This window comes from Mauremys reevesii, linkage group 4 (assembly GCF_016161935.1).
Source record: "Mauremys reevesii isolate NIE-2019 linkage group 4, ASM1616193v1, whole genome shotgun sequence".
NCBI classification, from domain to species: Eukaryota; Metazoa; Chordata; order Testudines; family Geoemydidae; genus Mauremys; species Mauremys reevesii.
This window is the reverse complement of record NC_052626.1, coordinates 54,228,460-54,244,526: the sequence shown is the minus strand read 5'-3', so window position 1 is coordinate 54,244,526 and position 16,067 is coordinate 54,228,460.

The following is a 16,067-nucleotide window of genomic DNA, read 5'->3' as shown; positions in this document are numbered from 1 at the left end:
AAAAGAACAGATATATAATTAAAATAATTAAACTGAAAGTATACTGAGATTTCTTAAACCCCAGAAGTAGTTTGTTTCAACCTCACTTAAAGCTTAGGGCAAAACTACATGGGGTGACTTTCCGTTTTGTCCAGTTTGTTTTTCCTTTTTTCCCCGTTTCCTTTTCAAAAAGTTTACCAGCTTTGCCACTGTCATCAACCTCCTTCAAACTCCCTTAAAAGCTAGGTAGGAAACAACAAGATTAGAAAGCACTTAAACTGCTTTTTAGTTTCTGATTTAGTCACACAATAGCCTATTATCATTCCTTAACTGTGTTTAGGTGCTAGATTTAGAATTTTTCTTTTAGAATCTTTTGGGGATGGTGAGAATAGGGAGATTGTGCGGTGCATGTTTAAGAAATAGTAGTTTCTAATGTTTCTGAAACAAGAATTGCACAGACATTAGTTAGGCAAGCTGGGTGGTCAAAATACTGTAACTAGCCCTTCTTCACTCTCATGGTTTCCATTTTAAACATCATTTTTTCCTAGATATAAAGCATGTCAACAGGGCGGGCTGAATCGCGGGGCTGCCCTGCGCCGCGAGCCGCGCGCGCCGCCTCTCGCTCTCCGGTCTCTCTCGTCTTCCCTCTTTCAGTTTTGCGCATGCGCCGCGCATGGTCCACCGGTCCCCGGGAGGAGCCGACCCGCCCCCGTCGCCCGCGCGGGAGCGCGAGGAGCTCCCCGGGGAACGGACGACCGCGGCCGCCGTGCCCGCGCGCCGCTCCGCCGTGTCCCTCCCCCGTGGACCTGCCGCAGGCATGCCGCCGGAGCTCCACCGAGCCAAAAAAATGCCGCCCTGGAAGCCGCCGCGCCGCCGCTGCTTTGCGCTGGTGTCTAGAGCCGCCCCTGCATGTCAAGTAGCTAACCATCCAAATGCTAACATTTGCTCACAATTTGTGGCTAGAAATCTTTTTTATCTGACACAAAATGCATCCACAAAAGGAAGGCCAGCCTTCTCAAAGTGTAGACCTTAAGTTCTACCCAGTCCCACTACCAGAAAAGAGCAGACGAAACCTTAGATATGTCACAGGAAGGCATTTCTAACAGGGAAACATTCTTCTTAATACTTGTACTATAGTGCCAGCATTGGGTATGAGCCCAAGCCTTCTCTGGAACTTCATCCAATTACTTTCCATCTCAGAGCAGAATATGACTGACTCAGCCAACTGCAAAGGCCAACTCTTAAAGACAAGACTTCTGATTGCCAAATAAACAGACCCTGAATGTTCTGTGTGCTAACAGGTCATTAAGGGATTAGTTGGGAAAGGGGGGATTTGCATACAGCCAAATGAGGTGGGTATCTTGTTCTTTACTAAAGTGCAGTTTTGTGCCTCCATCCAGGTATTAATCTTCTCAAAGAAGCAAGGAGTCTTTGTATTTAACAGCTGCTTTTTTATTTTTAAGATGCAAACAGGAAACATAATCGGAAACCAAAGTTTACTGCTAAGCTGCCGCCTTCATCTCATTGACTCAATCTTGTGAGGTGCTGAGCACTCTGACACTAAGTGGTTTGTTCTAGCAAAACACTTAAGTGCATGCTCAATTTTAACACAATGGGACTATTCAGATGCTTAAAGTTAAGCATGTGGTTTTGTACTTTGCTGAATTTGAGCCAGAGTGCTCAGCACTTTTCAGAATTGAAGCACCAGAAAAATGTGGCTGTATCTGTCCTTCAAAGTGGAGGGTGACCTATTACTCACACGTGCTACGTAGTCATATAAAATACTCCGCACAGGCCATATCCTCCCTAATCATCCCTCAATCTCAGGTGTTCGAAATAAAGAAAAATTATTTAAAATGGTTTAAGGTAATGTTTTCAGTTTGCTTTCCATGTCCTCATACCCATGTCTGTAGGCAAAATATAATTCAAAATAAACAAGTTGGTGTTCAGCCTATGCCTTGTCCTCTTTCTTGCTGTCTTTCCAATAAAATCTCCATTCACAGGCTCAGATGAACTCTCAGAACAATTATGTGAAGCAGTGATCCTATTCTGAATATTACCGTAAATATTACAAACTCTATGGGTTCCTGCCTTGTGGAGCATTTTGAATTTTCAGCTAGACCAGTGGAGAAATATTATTGTGAAGCTTGCCACTGACCATAACAGACATTTTTAGTTTTAGCAATGCAGGACAATGAAGAGCAAACCACAAATGCTGAGAATAAAGTGACAAGATTTAAGGTTGTTTGCTCACTCCAATAGTTTGTTTGCTCTTTGGAGGAGGTGGGGGAAGGGGACTGTTTCACACTCTCCAATAAACTTTCATTTTAGCACTGTGTTGGAGAACTACATTAGCAGAGCAGGAGACTAAATAAGCTTTTATTTCTACTTCTTCATGTTACAGTGATTAGGTGTAAGTGCTGGATCATCAAAGTTTAGACTTCATTTTATTTTCATAAGCCTCGTTGAAGGCTTAGCTCTCTGAAAATCCCACTACATTGAGTCCCATAGTCATTGTTTTAGCATATTCTTTGCCTCTACTTTTTATCTTACAATAGCCCTAAGACTGAGAGTAATACTACATTCATCAGCTACTTGAATATTTGAAAAGAGAAATGGTTAAGGAATAAGATTTCCAGAAATAGGCTGCTATTCCTTAATCCACATTGCCATCTGTGGAAACCTAAAGGGACAATACTTAAGTCTGACACTCTAGCTGTAAAATTCACTGAACTCTTTTGTGAACCTTGTTATTCATATTGCTTCCAACCACTGACTCCTATTTCCAGTGAATATCATTATTAACGTTCATAATAGTGTATCATTTACATGTTCACAGCAATTCATATACTTCCACTCTAATGGGCTTATGAGAAGTACTGTAGAAGCTATAAATCATAGGCAAAGGCTAAAAGGTAAGTTATTTGGCATTTTAAAAAACAGACATGAAAAAAAGTTATGCAATTATTTTAAATAAATGTAGTAACATACCTGCATGCAGATTTGTGTTTATAACAATTGAATAAATGAATATGTGTTGTTGTTGTTGTTGTTATTATTATGGGACTACTTGCTCTATTGTATCTAATGACCTTGGAAATATCGTTATTTTCAATAAATAATTGAATAATAAAATCATATTAAAGAAAAGTTTGAACAAGTTTGCTGTGTAAATTGCACTTAGTTCCTAATGTCAGGAAGGGCTACTGAAAATTAAAGAGCTGCCGACATCTCAGAGCAAACTTTGCAAAACTTTATCTGAAAAAACAATGCTGCTTCTGTTCCATCTCTTATTTATTTCTCTTCTAGTTTTCTTAATACTTAAAAATATTTGCCAGAAAACAGAACCTTTGTTTATTTTGGTGTGGCGACTGGATTGCAGTGGAAATGATAATGATGTCCTACAGTCAGTTGATCAATTCAGGTGAGGAATAAAGAGTCATGTTGATGACCAGATGAACTCTTAAGAGACATGTTTTTCATACAAGCATTCTCAGTATGAAGAACAATGCTATACATACATATGTGAAGCAGTGAACCTATTCTGAACATTACCTTAAATATTACAAACTCTATGGGTTCCTGCCTTGTGGAGCATTTTGAATTTTCAGCTAGACCAGTGGAGCGAGATTATTGTAAAGCTTGCCACTGATCATAACAGACATTTTTAGTTTTAGCAATGCAGGAAAATGAAGAGCAAACCACAAACGCTGAGAATAAAGAGAAGAGAGATAGAGAGAATTATTTTCAAATAAAATGTTATCTTTTCCATCAGCTAGCTAAACAAAGATAAGGATGTTAACCAGAGAGGAGCTGCTAGTACAAGATATGCTTATGTTGCTTTTATTATTATAATCCTCTCATTCGGAAGTTAATTTTTCAGCTTTTTCAAATCACAACAAGCTGACACACTTATAGAAACTGTCAGATAAATTGCAATTTTCCAATGGCTCAAAGCTGCTGAAAAGTTTTTAAGATCTGTAACCCAAACCAACAAAGGGTTTTTTTTGCAATGCTTCTGTGGGTTTTTTCCCCACTTTGTTTACTGCACAATGAAGTGCCTAGTGTTCACAGAATTAAGGTTCTTGACAAACATATCTCTCCACTTGCCAAGACCCAAATAAAAATCCAAAATGTGCAACACAAAATAATTATTCAAACAGGAAACCAAAAATACTGTGAGATTCATTCTTTTAGTACAAATAACATGGGCCAGGATTCGTTATTTCTGATATAAATAATGTTCAACAATAAAAGTGAAGGGATGCTGAATTTGTGTAGAATAATGTAGGGACTAAATGAGTAATATCCTTCAAAAGGCAGGACCCATGAGAGGCATGCTGACAGACCTGTCCCTTGGATGCTTGTGAGCATCATGTGGTAACTTTTATTTGCTCCCTAGTGGTCTGATCCTGAAGTCACGCCAAAAGGGAGGAAATGTGTGTTGAGGGCATCCATACATAATAAGTAAACAGTAGCCCTATTCCACAACCAAGACACAGATATTACAATACTTAAGTAAGCAACTTATTCACTATTATTATTATTGTTAGTAGTAGTATTGTATTGTATTGTATTGTGGTAGTACCTAAGTGCAATTGAGCTATGTGCCATACAAGAAAGAAAAATAGTCCCAGCCCCAAAAAAGCTTACATTCTCCACATATTCTGAGTAAGTGTATTTCCACAAGCTGCACAGAGAATTGTTTGGTCAACCTAGACACCAGTCAAGCTCAGACACCAATCAAGCCACCTCTTCCATATGCAAATGTCTTCAGTACAGTTGGGTAAGCATAGGTCAAGGTGGTTTGGTCACAGGATTCCAAATGGGTGTAGTGTCTGATTATGCACCATTATTTCTTACAAATAATAAATAAATATAATTTTCACTTTCCCTTTGAACAAAACACTCCATTTACCAAAAATATGATCTCGTCTTTGCACAGCCCTATATTTGAATACACTGTTTTGCAGTATTCAGCCAATCAGTTGCTTTTCATTCCTATGGTATAAGTCCCTATTAGGGCCCTTGCTCAGGAAAGAACTTAAGCTGATGCTGAACTTTAAGCACACACTTAAGTCCCATTTATTTTAATCTATGTGCTGAACTTTCTTTCCTGAACAGAAATACTTTCCTCATTCAGGACATAATCTCCTAAAACAAATTCACCCTTCCTGCACACATAACGAATAATAGGGTTTTGCAAGGGGCAACGCACAAGGGTTGAGAAGACGGATTGAACTCACTCCCACTTGAACCTTCAGGTAGTCCACAGTGCTGCAGTGAAGTCCCTCCATGGCTACTTTACTGACCTAGACAGAGTTTCAGGATCACTGCATCTGATTAAGATTGAATCCCATCACCCTGTCTCCCAGCCCGCCCACAAGGGACTCTGACCTCAGCTTATTTGGAGCAGCATACAAAGGCCCACTGTTCATTTGCTTTGCTCACCGAGCCTGGGGCTTAAGTAATGTGGAGGGTCTTGTGCACAGCCTTCTCTACCTTTTGGATGAATTTCAAACATCATGATGAACAAACATTGGCAAATGGAATTTTTTTTTGCCAAGTTTCATTTAAAGCCTGGCTGAATATGGCTCGGTTAATTATGAAATATGAGAAAATGGCTGCACAAAAAGAAGAAAAAAGTAATTTAGTCAAATTATGTAAAAACTGAATCATTTCAGAAACTTTACTAACTATTTTTAGACAATACTAAAGAATACTGTTACCCCAACAACTCTGTTTAACTTATCAGCTTTCGTACTGCAGAAAATACTAAGAAGCTTTATGGTAAATTATTTTCTACAGTACCTATATTGATATAAAATTCCTCCTTCCCTCCCTTGAGATCTTCCCCGGAGATCCCTTGTGGCCAGAGATCTACCAGTCAACCTAAACATTCTCTTCTCTCTCCCAGATTCCTATAGTGAAGAAAAAAACCCAAATATTTGATAGAATATCCTATAACTTGTGTCTTGAAATTTTATTCCTATGGATCAGCCTTTCAATTGTAATCCATTAATTCTAGATAAGTGTTTTAACTAGATGCTTTTACTAAAGCAGTCAGCAGAGAAATAGTTACCACTGTTACCATTTTAGGGCCACATTTTTAAAAATCAGAGGTCCAAAGATAATATCCATCCTGATCAAATGGGTAATTATGCAGCTAAACATAAATGTCCATGTGTAAATCCCTCATTTGCTTATTCAGTGGCAGTAATTGCACCCACAATTAAGGAAGTAAGTGTGCGTGAATTCTAGCATACGGCTGTTGCATGTCCCATTTTAGAAATATGGCCCTTGAATTTGGACCAATGGTGCAGTCTACACTTTTATTATTGTTATTGTTTCAGTCCCTCTTCTCAGTGCCAGGAAGCCTAGCACTCCATCAGCTTTCATTTACAAGGACATATTTTCCAGAAGGGTTAGCAACTTAATTTCATAAATAAGAGCTTAAATTCTGCAAAATACACTGGATATACCTAAACTCTTTAAGAGGATCACAATCCACATTCTGGTATGAAATTCCCTTTGCATGTAAACACTTCATATCAAACCACTTTAGTGGACCAGATTCCCACTTATCTCTTTGCCAGCCTGGCTTAATACATCCCAGTGGGGAGAAGGGTATGAGAGGGATTCAGCATAGGTAGTGGAGCCGTCAAGGGCTGTCTTCATACATTTCCATAGAGTGCTCCATAAGAACCCCTTCAGTGCACTGTATATTGCTCAGGGGATCCGCTAAATTAGTTTGTCTCCTGGCTGACCTGAACAGACCTCTCGACTAGTACTTCCCTTGTTCTCCCCTACACACAGTCCTGCTGGGGAGCACAGGCTCTACTCCCTGTTGGTACTTCCCTGGGTGTTGGAAAGGTAAGGAGAGGGCATGGCATTATCCCTACTCCCACTTCACACCAGCCAGCAGGGTACAGAGGGGACAGTTTGCTGCATTGTTTGACACAGTGGCAAAACAGCCACTGTGATATAATAATCCCCCAGGGGGAGGTAGAGTCAACTGGAATTCTTCCTAGAGGCTTCTGCTACCTCTCCACACTGCACTCTAAGGCCTGGTCTACACTAAGGGCGGGGGTCGAACTAGGGTACGCAAGTTCAGCTACGCTCGAAGTACCCTAATTCAACTGACTTACCCGTCCAGACGCGGCGGGGTCGAACTCCACAGCTCCAAGGTCGACTCCGCCACTGTCGTTCACGGTGGTGGAGTTCCGGAGTCGACCGGAGCACGCGGGGAGTTCGAACTATCGCGTCTTGATTAGACGCGATAGTTTGAACTCCGAGAAGTCAAACTCACCGCGTCGACCCACGCGGTGAGTATGGACCTGCCCTTAGGCAAGTGATGGCTTAAAAGACACATAATCTGGCACACTGATTTGTCTAATGATGTTTTATTAAAATTGGAGTGCCAAAATAAGAAGCAAGTTTACATTTAAAGTAGATATTTCTAAAACTGCTTATGCAAAAAAATGCCATTATTTGCCATTATGCATAAACACTCTGCTGAATAACAGTGTAACCAAAAGACATGCACCCTCCTAACTCAAATTTTACATTTTGCTAGAAACACAAAGACTCCAATATTCTTTTTGTGGTTGAAAATACTTTTGTGTTTTAAATATGGAATATTTAGATCATAGATCAGAGGGGTAACCGTGTTAGTCTGGATCTGTAAAAAGCAACTCAGGATTCTTTGTTGCTTTTTAGATCATAGAGTTACAAAACAGATAAAGGGTGTGTTCCAAACCACGCAACCTAAAGGGCCGTTTTCGGTGACATGGTGGTCCTCGTCCTGGTCTACCCACATTTCTCATTGCACTGCTCCCCGCCCCTTTCATCCCAGAGTTCCTTTCCCCTCCCCGCCCAAAAATCATTGCATGGCCGGTTCTCCTCTCAGCCCCTCTCCTCCTCCCCTCCACAGCAGCGGCAGACCTCACGCCTCACCCTCTCCCCTGAATGCAGACACACGCCATAGCCCAGCAAGCTTGGGCCCGCTTGCAGTGGAGCCATGCGACAACTCGCACACACCGCTGCTCTCGTGCAGGCGCCATCGTGGAATCAGCGCGGACCTGCAGCTCTCGCAGGGCGGAGGCTGATGCAGCGCAAACCCCCGCCAGTAGTGCAGCGGGGGACAGCGGGATACTGATGGACGGCTGGCAGAGGATGTTGATGAAAATACACACCCCGGCGCGGAGCCAGGGCCGAGCGCATTGATGATGAAGACTGACTGGTGGCACCGCATATCGTTGCAACGTGGCTTTTGTGTGAGTGGGCACGCATTGCTGTGACGTGGTCTTGTCCGATGATGTGGGTGAACTTTCATTGAACTTGAAAAACTGTCATTGCACTGGTGAACTTTGTCTAGCCTATACTGCAGAGGCCATAAGCCCAAGATGAGCAGATGATGTCAGTAGCAGCCTTGAAGCTGAAGACAATCTGGACACCACAGAGAAGCGGATTTGGAGTGGGAAAAGCTGGCTTCTATGGAAAACTGCAACTCTGGTGTGCAAGGCAACAGCTTGGAAACTGTGGCCACTGGGCTGACTGCAACTGTGGATGGGCAGATGGAAGCGGGGAGCCTATCTTGTTACTGTGACTTGGGGGATGGAACCAGGCACCTGCATGGAGCCACCATGAATGGGATTGTAATGGTAGCAACAGAAGACCCAGCACAATGCTGGCACTGGCATTCACAGGATCGCAATGCAAAGGACAGGTCTGATTCACATTGGTTTCACAAACATCCACAACTGCCGCATTCAGATGGGTTCATGATGGCGTATTCAGAAGCACTACGGGTTTGTTCCCAGACCAGAAACTGACTTACTTCCAGGTTGAAAATGCCTGGATGCCTCTGTTGAAATGCCAGTCGGGACAGCATGCCCCAGCATCAACCCTGGGCAGTGCCTCTCAGCCTGAGCAGGCAGGAATGCATGCCAGGAATGGTGGAATGCAATGGTGAGCTGAAGCAGGACAGCACATTACTGACCTGTGGCGCACATTTGGCCAACCAATATGTGCATTTGTGCGCCACTTTGTATGCTACTGCTATATTGTTGCTTAAACTGCTGTGACCTAGCTGAGACCATAGTCTGAGGCTGCTTGCTAAGGTCACACACTTGGTGAGACCTTTAGCCAGGGGACAGGAGATGAGATTAACAAGAGGCGCACCAGGAAGATTAGAAGAGAAGAGAGAAGCTCAAGAGCCACACCAGGCGAAGCTGTGTCAGAAGCAGTTGTTGATGCAGAAGACATCAGTGGCTTTGTCTTTGTTTGGCTCTGCTGCTCCTCCCGTTGATTGACTCCCTCAGCTATGCAAGTCCCTGTTGTCTCTCCAAAAAAAGCTTTAATCTTTATTTTTTTTTTATAAAAAAAGAAGGAAATTTTTATTTTAATTTAGAGGGAGAGGAGATAAAGGAGAGGTGTGGAGGGAAAAGGAAAGGAGGGGAGGTTGAGAGGGCTAGAAAAGGGGTGGGAAAAATCTGGAGGAGGAGCTGGCATGGGAGCCTGGGGTGCAGGGGGAGGAGGGAGGGGTGGAGGTGGGGAGGCACGGGGAGGGTGAGGAGGGTGGGCTGGGAGGGCTGGGGAGGGGGTCCTGCTCCTGCTGCAGCGGCTGAAGCTCGAAGCTCACAAGAGCGCACGCAGCAGCTCCGCCGATGGCAGCCCCAGAGTTGCCGATCCACTCGCCTGATCTGATTGCCGCCGCCACCGCTGATCTTCCTGCCGGTCTTCCTCTTTTCCCTGCTGGATCCTCCCTCCTGCTCTGTCCTCATTCCTCCTGTCCCTCTGCCCTCACCTCCTGTCCTTCCTGTCCTCACGTTTCCCATCCCTCTTCTCCTACTGATTCTTTCTTCAATATCTTCCTTCCATTCATCATCAGAACTTCTTTTCCTTCATCTCTATTTCCTCTCTTCTATTCTCCTCTCATTTGCTTATCTCTGCTTTTGCTCTTGGGTCTGGGGGGAGGAGGATGAGGGAGGAGTGCAGCAAGATAGTTATTAGAGAACAGAACAATACTTTTTCATAGTTTTTACAGAACAATGGTTATACTCATACACATATTTTTTACATTAGCATTTTTTTTTTTACATCTTAATAGTTCATCTTATCATCTCTGGGTCTATTTATCTCACAGACACAGGTCCAGGCATCAGCTTCAGCATGGATGGAGCCAGCTCACTCCTCGCCAGCAGTGTGTGTCCATGGTAAGCCACTGTCTCCGCTAGCTACCTCAACCTCAACAACCTTCCTCCCTCCCCCAACCTTCCAATCCTAGCTTGGGGCCTAGCCTCGCCTGCCCCCCCGCCAAACTGAAACGGGCATTCGCATCTCCTCCCACCCCTCCCCTCTCACCCCTCGCTTTTTTTGCTTTTTTTTGCTGCTGCATTAGAAAGTGCCCCAAAATGGCCCCCAAAACCCTCCCCCCTTTTTCTTATTTTATCCTCGATTTTAATATCACTTTGCTTGATTAAGAGATGGATAGATAGAGGCTTCGATGAAAAAATGAGAGCCGCCACCAGGAATGTGCGCATGCGATGCTTTGCAACGCAATGATACCCTTGACACTTGATACATGCATGGCATAATAAAGTGTCCTACGGGGCATGGCAGAACAATGTGTGAAGCAGAATGAGGCCTCTGCAAAACAGAGATGCCAGGAACCTCTACGCAGGCTTCTCGAGACCTGACAGGAGGATTTCCTTCTCATCCCCCTGGAGAGTTTTAACATTTTAACTACTTAGTATTAACGACTTTGCATAACAAGTCTAAGGGCAAAATCAAAAAAAAAAAACAGGCAAAAAAAAACTGTTTGCTATTTAAAAACACAAAAACACATTTGCCCTTCCACTCCGTCCCTCTCCTCAAGCTCCTCTGCCTGCAAGGGCTCTGCTGCAGGCTGGGCTTTTGCAGCTGTAAAAAGCTCCCTGGCTGCTGGGGGTCACGCTGTGGTGTGCTCTCTCAGGGGTCTTCCTCTTCTCTCTCCCTCTTCTCTTTCCCTTCTCTTCTATCTCAGCAACATCTCTAGAGACCCACCCCCAACTCCACCTCGTCAGTCAGGGGGTGGGGGAATCCACAGTCAGGGGCCTCAGCATAATGCAGCTGCAGTCTAGCAAGGCGCGTTTTTCAGGCCTTGACCCCCTTTTTCTTTCTTTCTTTTCTGGTTTTCTTTAACTTCACTCTGCACTGCACGTGCTCTGCACTGCTGCACTGCACTGTCTTGGCCTTGTTTTCTTTAGTTTCCTAGCCTTAGAAATTTTTTCTTTTTTTTTTTCATTTTTCATTTTTTGAATCAGTCTCTCAGCACTGAATCATCCATCCATCATCTCATTATCTCATCCATGTCTCCGCTGGGGGCGCTTCGATTCTGCTGGATTTGCATTGTTAACTGTGCTGATTGTGTGGTCACCTGTGATGATGCGTGTGCTGATGTGATGTGGCTGCTGAACGAAATTCAAAAAGGAAAATTTTTTTTTTCTTCCTGTCTCCTGTCTAGTCCATCCCGAGAGGAGAATGTCCAGAGCCAGAGCGGTTGTGCAGTGGTGATAGCCCCGAGAGAGCCAACCCCGATTGCGCATCCCACACTAACCTATTTATATATGTATGTACGATATTAGCGCTACTCCCTCTCCTCAGGAGGACAGAAACCCGAAATAAATTAAAAAAAAATAAATATCGATGCCTCCAGTGGTGTGTTTGTAGGGAGTTAAATCGGTTTTACACTCGTAAAACCGATTTAAACGCCTAGTGTAGACCAGGCCAGAGTTACTCATAGAGTTTAAGGCCAGAAGGGATCACCAGATCATCTAGTCTGACCTCCTGTATATCACAAGCCACCAACACCAGCTACCACCAGCATACTAAAGCCAGCAACTGAAATTAGATCAAAGAAATACAGCACACAGAAGACTAAACTATTATATTTCACATGTTGTGTAGTTATCTTCTATTATGGGCCACAGGTAGAGAATAGAATTCACCTTTTTTAGCATCTGTAATTTCCTCAGTGGGAGCATAGGCTACAATGATGGACAGCTGCCCATGACAACGTCTCAACCTTGTGTATAGCAGTCAATCAGAAATAGGGTGCCGTGTTGTGAGTAATTTATTTCAAAAAGGTGGTCAGAGGATGAGTGCTACCCTGTTTATATGCCTGGTTCCTCCGGAGTACAGTAGACTTGCATCCTCTGCAAAATATTGACTATTATTCACGAGTCTTGCCTGGCTTATTCGAGCAACTGCAACATTGTATGTTTCCAACTCTCAGTCTATTGAAACCTGGTACCCAATTTCATTTAGGGTAAATAAATTCCACATGCCAAATCTAGTGGATTTTGTCAAGTTAGCTATGGATGTCTTAAGCATTATAGAGTTTGTCCTAAGGTGTGGAGCATGTTTTATCAAATGCCCCTTGATTTGCACTGTGTCCTGGGGACTGGGGAAATGTAGATTAGTGATTTTGTCTGGGGACATCAATCCCTTTCCCAAGAAACCCGTCGACATATAGCAGATCATTTTGAGGTCATCGCTCATGCAGCTTCACCACTGTTTGGGGAATATTTTTCCCTTTTCCACTGAGACCACAGTTGGCTTACACTTTCAACCTTGAGCAAGAGCCCTTATCAGATACTACCGGCCATCTGTGTCTCCAGACAAATCATGGAAGTAGTGGATGATTTCATCTATCTAGGCAGTAAATTGTCATCAAACAATGTCAGCCAGACATTCTAAGGAGAATTGGTTTAGCAGTCTCAACCATGCAGGACATACATAGGGTCTGGAACCAAAAGAAGGTTAAACTATATACAAAAGTACAGATTTATCAAACCTGTGTATTTCTGATCCTCTTATATGGATCTGAAACATGGACGTTGATTCAACAGGACATCAGAGGCATTTCATAGGAGTTGCCAGTGGTGACTACTGGGTATAAGACAGGGGCACCAGAACAGGGGGAATCAGGAGGCCATGCCCACCCCACTCTCTTATTTGGGTAACAACATTGATGCTTCCTGGATTTCATTAGGAATTAGGTAAGTGCTTTTCTCCTTTGTAAAATTAAATTCAGGTTTTGGTTATGAGCTGGCCTCACTGGCTGATCCTTTGTTTCTCTTTCATGTCTAGATTATTACTTACAGTTGTTACTTGCCATCAGCTTCCAGTAACCTGTACCAAACAAAAAGCCCAGACCTGAAGTACTTACTGAGGCAAAACTCCAATTGACTTCAATGCCATTCTATTCTGTTGCCAAGCTCTGGAGTCATAGAAGTGTAGGACTGGAAGGGGCCTCAATAGATCATCTAGTTCAGTTTCCTGCACTCAAGTAAGGACTATGTAATAACTAGATGAGAGTTATCCAAATCTTTAGATTTTAATGGGATGCCTACTCCTACCTCTATTGTACTGAATTGCTCTGGAGGACCTAAGACTTCAGTATGATGCTTTAAGTTGAATGATTAAATATACTCAGCTGCCCCATGAGTAAGATCTGTGGTGTTCTCCTTCTGTGGCTTTAGTTATAAGTGTACATGCTATACCCCCATGATCCACACCTGAAAGGTTCCCCTTTACATATGCATCTGCCCACTCCAATCCACAAATGGGGGAGGGGGAGCAGCAACTGTATCCATGGTACCATTCCTCTCCTTCCTACCAGAACTTATGGAGGGTGCTCCACAGCACTGGATCTGTCCAAGTGGAGTGAGTGGCTAACATGAGGACTAGAATGAAGTATGTTGAATGGGAATAGGCCTTTCATCAGCCTTCCTTTCTCCCTCGAACATCCTGTGGCTGGAATCCCCCTTTTAAGCAAGTCCAAGGGACATCCATGGCACCGGAAACTGTGGCCCTAATTCATTATTGCCCTGCACTTTGTGTGGTTATTTACACCAGTGCAAAATAAGTGCACTGTAAAACAATTCCATATCAGAATGGTTGCATTTTGCATACACAGAGCTATTTCTAGATTGCGTGTTTTCACTTTAAACAAATATTAGTACTCTTTGGTCAAATTTAGGGCCTGCTCCTGCTTTTATTGAAATCAATGGCAACGTACCCATTAATGTCGGAGGAGCAGGATTAAACCCTGCCTTGATTCCTTGTAGCATCCAATATTTTACATGACTTTAATTTTAGTCATTGAGCTCTGAAGTACCATAGTGTTGTTGCTCACCTTTCCTATCTTCAGTTGTGCTAAAAGAAAAAAAATCCCACAAACAAACACCTTAGCAACGGTCCCATTAAAACTTAAAATACATTAGTCATTGACCTTTTGAGATTTTCTACCTGCTCTTGGGAATATACTTCCATAGACAGTACATGGACTGGCGTCTCTTGTCAGATTTTGCAAGAAATGACATTTTAGCCCCTAAAAATTCCTTTGATACAAGAATTTATTCTAGTTTGATTAATGTAAAGCCTTTAGGTATGTTGGTGATCCTTATATAAATTGTATTGGTTGCTATAATTTAAAAAAAATAATTGATTTCCTCCAGGTACTGAGTGTGAGAAATTGTGTCACTAGGAAAGGCCTCCTTTGCACTGACCTCATAGTTGCAATCTCAAAGGAATGTGTGACTAGTTTAGCAATAAAGTCCCACTGTTTTTCACATACACATAAACTATGGTATGCTTTCCAGGGTAGTTTTTCATCTGCCCTATATTTCCCAGCTCCGGTAGCCTCTCAAGCTTGTCATCACAGGAGATGGAATTTCATTCTCTGGTTACTTCCTACTTTAGCTTTTTCAATAGTAAACTATTGGCCTCGTTTAAACTTTTCAGGAGTTCTTTGCCTTTGAAAGAAGATGAAGTACTCACAGATTATCAGTGCAAGGCAAAATAATTTCCCACTATAGGTCTACTATAAAAGTCATTTACAAGAAGATTTAAGCTATGTTTGAAATGTGTTATATGAATGTGCTTACTATCTCCTGTTGCTTTCACCATACTGATGCAATTGCCAGACACTATTAATCCTGGAACTAGGAAGTTAGAGGTAAACCAATGTCTAAATTGTTCCAGTAACTGCTACAGGTTATTGTCTGAGGTATATTTTTCCTTGAAATCTGTGGATCAGAGTGCTTCTCGTCTCCTGTGTGGTGATGGGTAATACACACTGGATAAAATGAAGTAACAGATATATTATTAACAGATGGCTGGTTTACACACTGGTGATTATATAGACATCAAAACCTATTTAAGAGCCTGTCCAACCTGTTTGCATATAATTAAAACTGGGGAAATTCTGCAGAATTTCTTCCACTAATAATTGTTTGGTATTTTAGACAAGTTTACTTAGCTGTTGTTCCCCTTGTGTTTTCACTGTCCCTGACTAATTCTAGAATATGCGTTTGCTGAGAGGAATATTTTCTGAAACATCGAAATTTAGGTTAACAATTCAGAATATTGGTGGAAAGTGAATTTCAGATCTGTAATTGTGAATATTTGCAACAATAACCTGATTCTATGAGTTATGCTCATCCCATAAGAGAATGGAGACATACCAGGTGACCTATATGTGCAATCAAAACAACGTCCATTTGGAACATCAAAGTCTCACAAACACACTTCTGAATGAGCTACAGACCAAAAGTGATTTTCAGGAATCATTGGTAAAAAAATGTCTCAGAATGCATACATTTGAGAAAATACTTATGGGAAATTCAAAATAGCTCCTGGTAAGTTGCATAGATATGGTAACCAGACAGGCAGAGCTGATCATCATTGCTGTGAATGTGCAGCTTCTAACAGTGATTGCTCTCCAATGTGCTTCAATGTTAAGTCTCTGTAGATGCTATTGCAAAACCAAAATTAATAAAAATAAAATAAAGGAAGCTATAATGTTTAAAAAATGTTAAATTTAACAAAAAAATGTTAAAATAACATTACCGGCTGGCATAAAGCAACAAATACAAGAGGATTCTGAATTAGGGCAGGTGCAATAACCTTAACGCAACCCCGTTGTGCAACCAATTGCATATATATGGTATATAAACTATCCCGCTGTTCAGAGACTCTCTGCTAGGGGACCATATGTGCTGCAATTGGTAGGCATAAATGAACTGCATGCAGGGCACTTT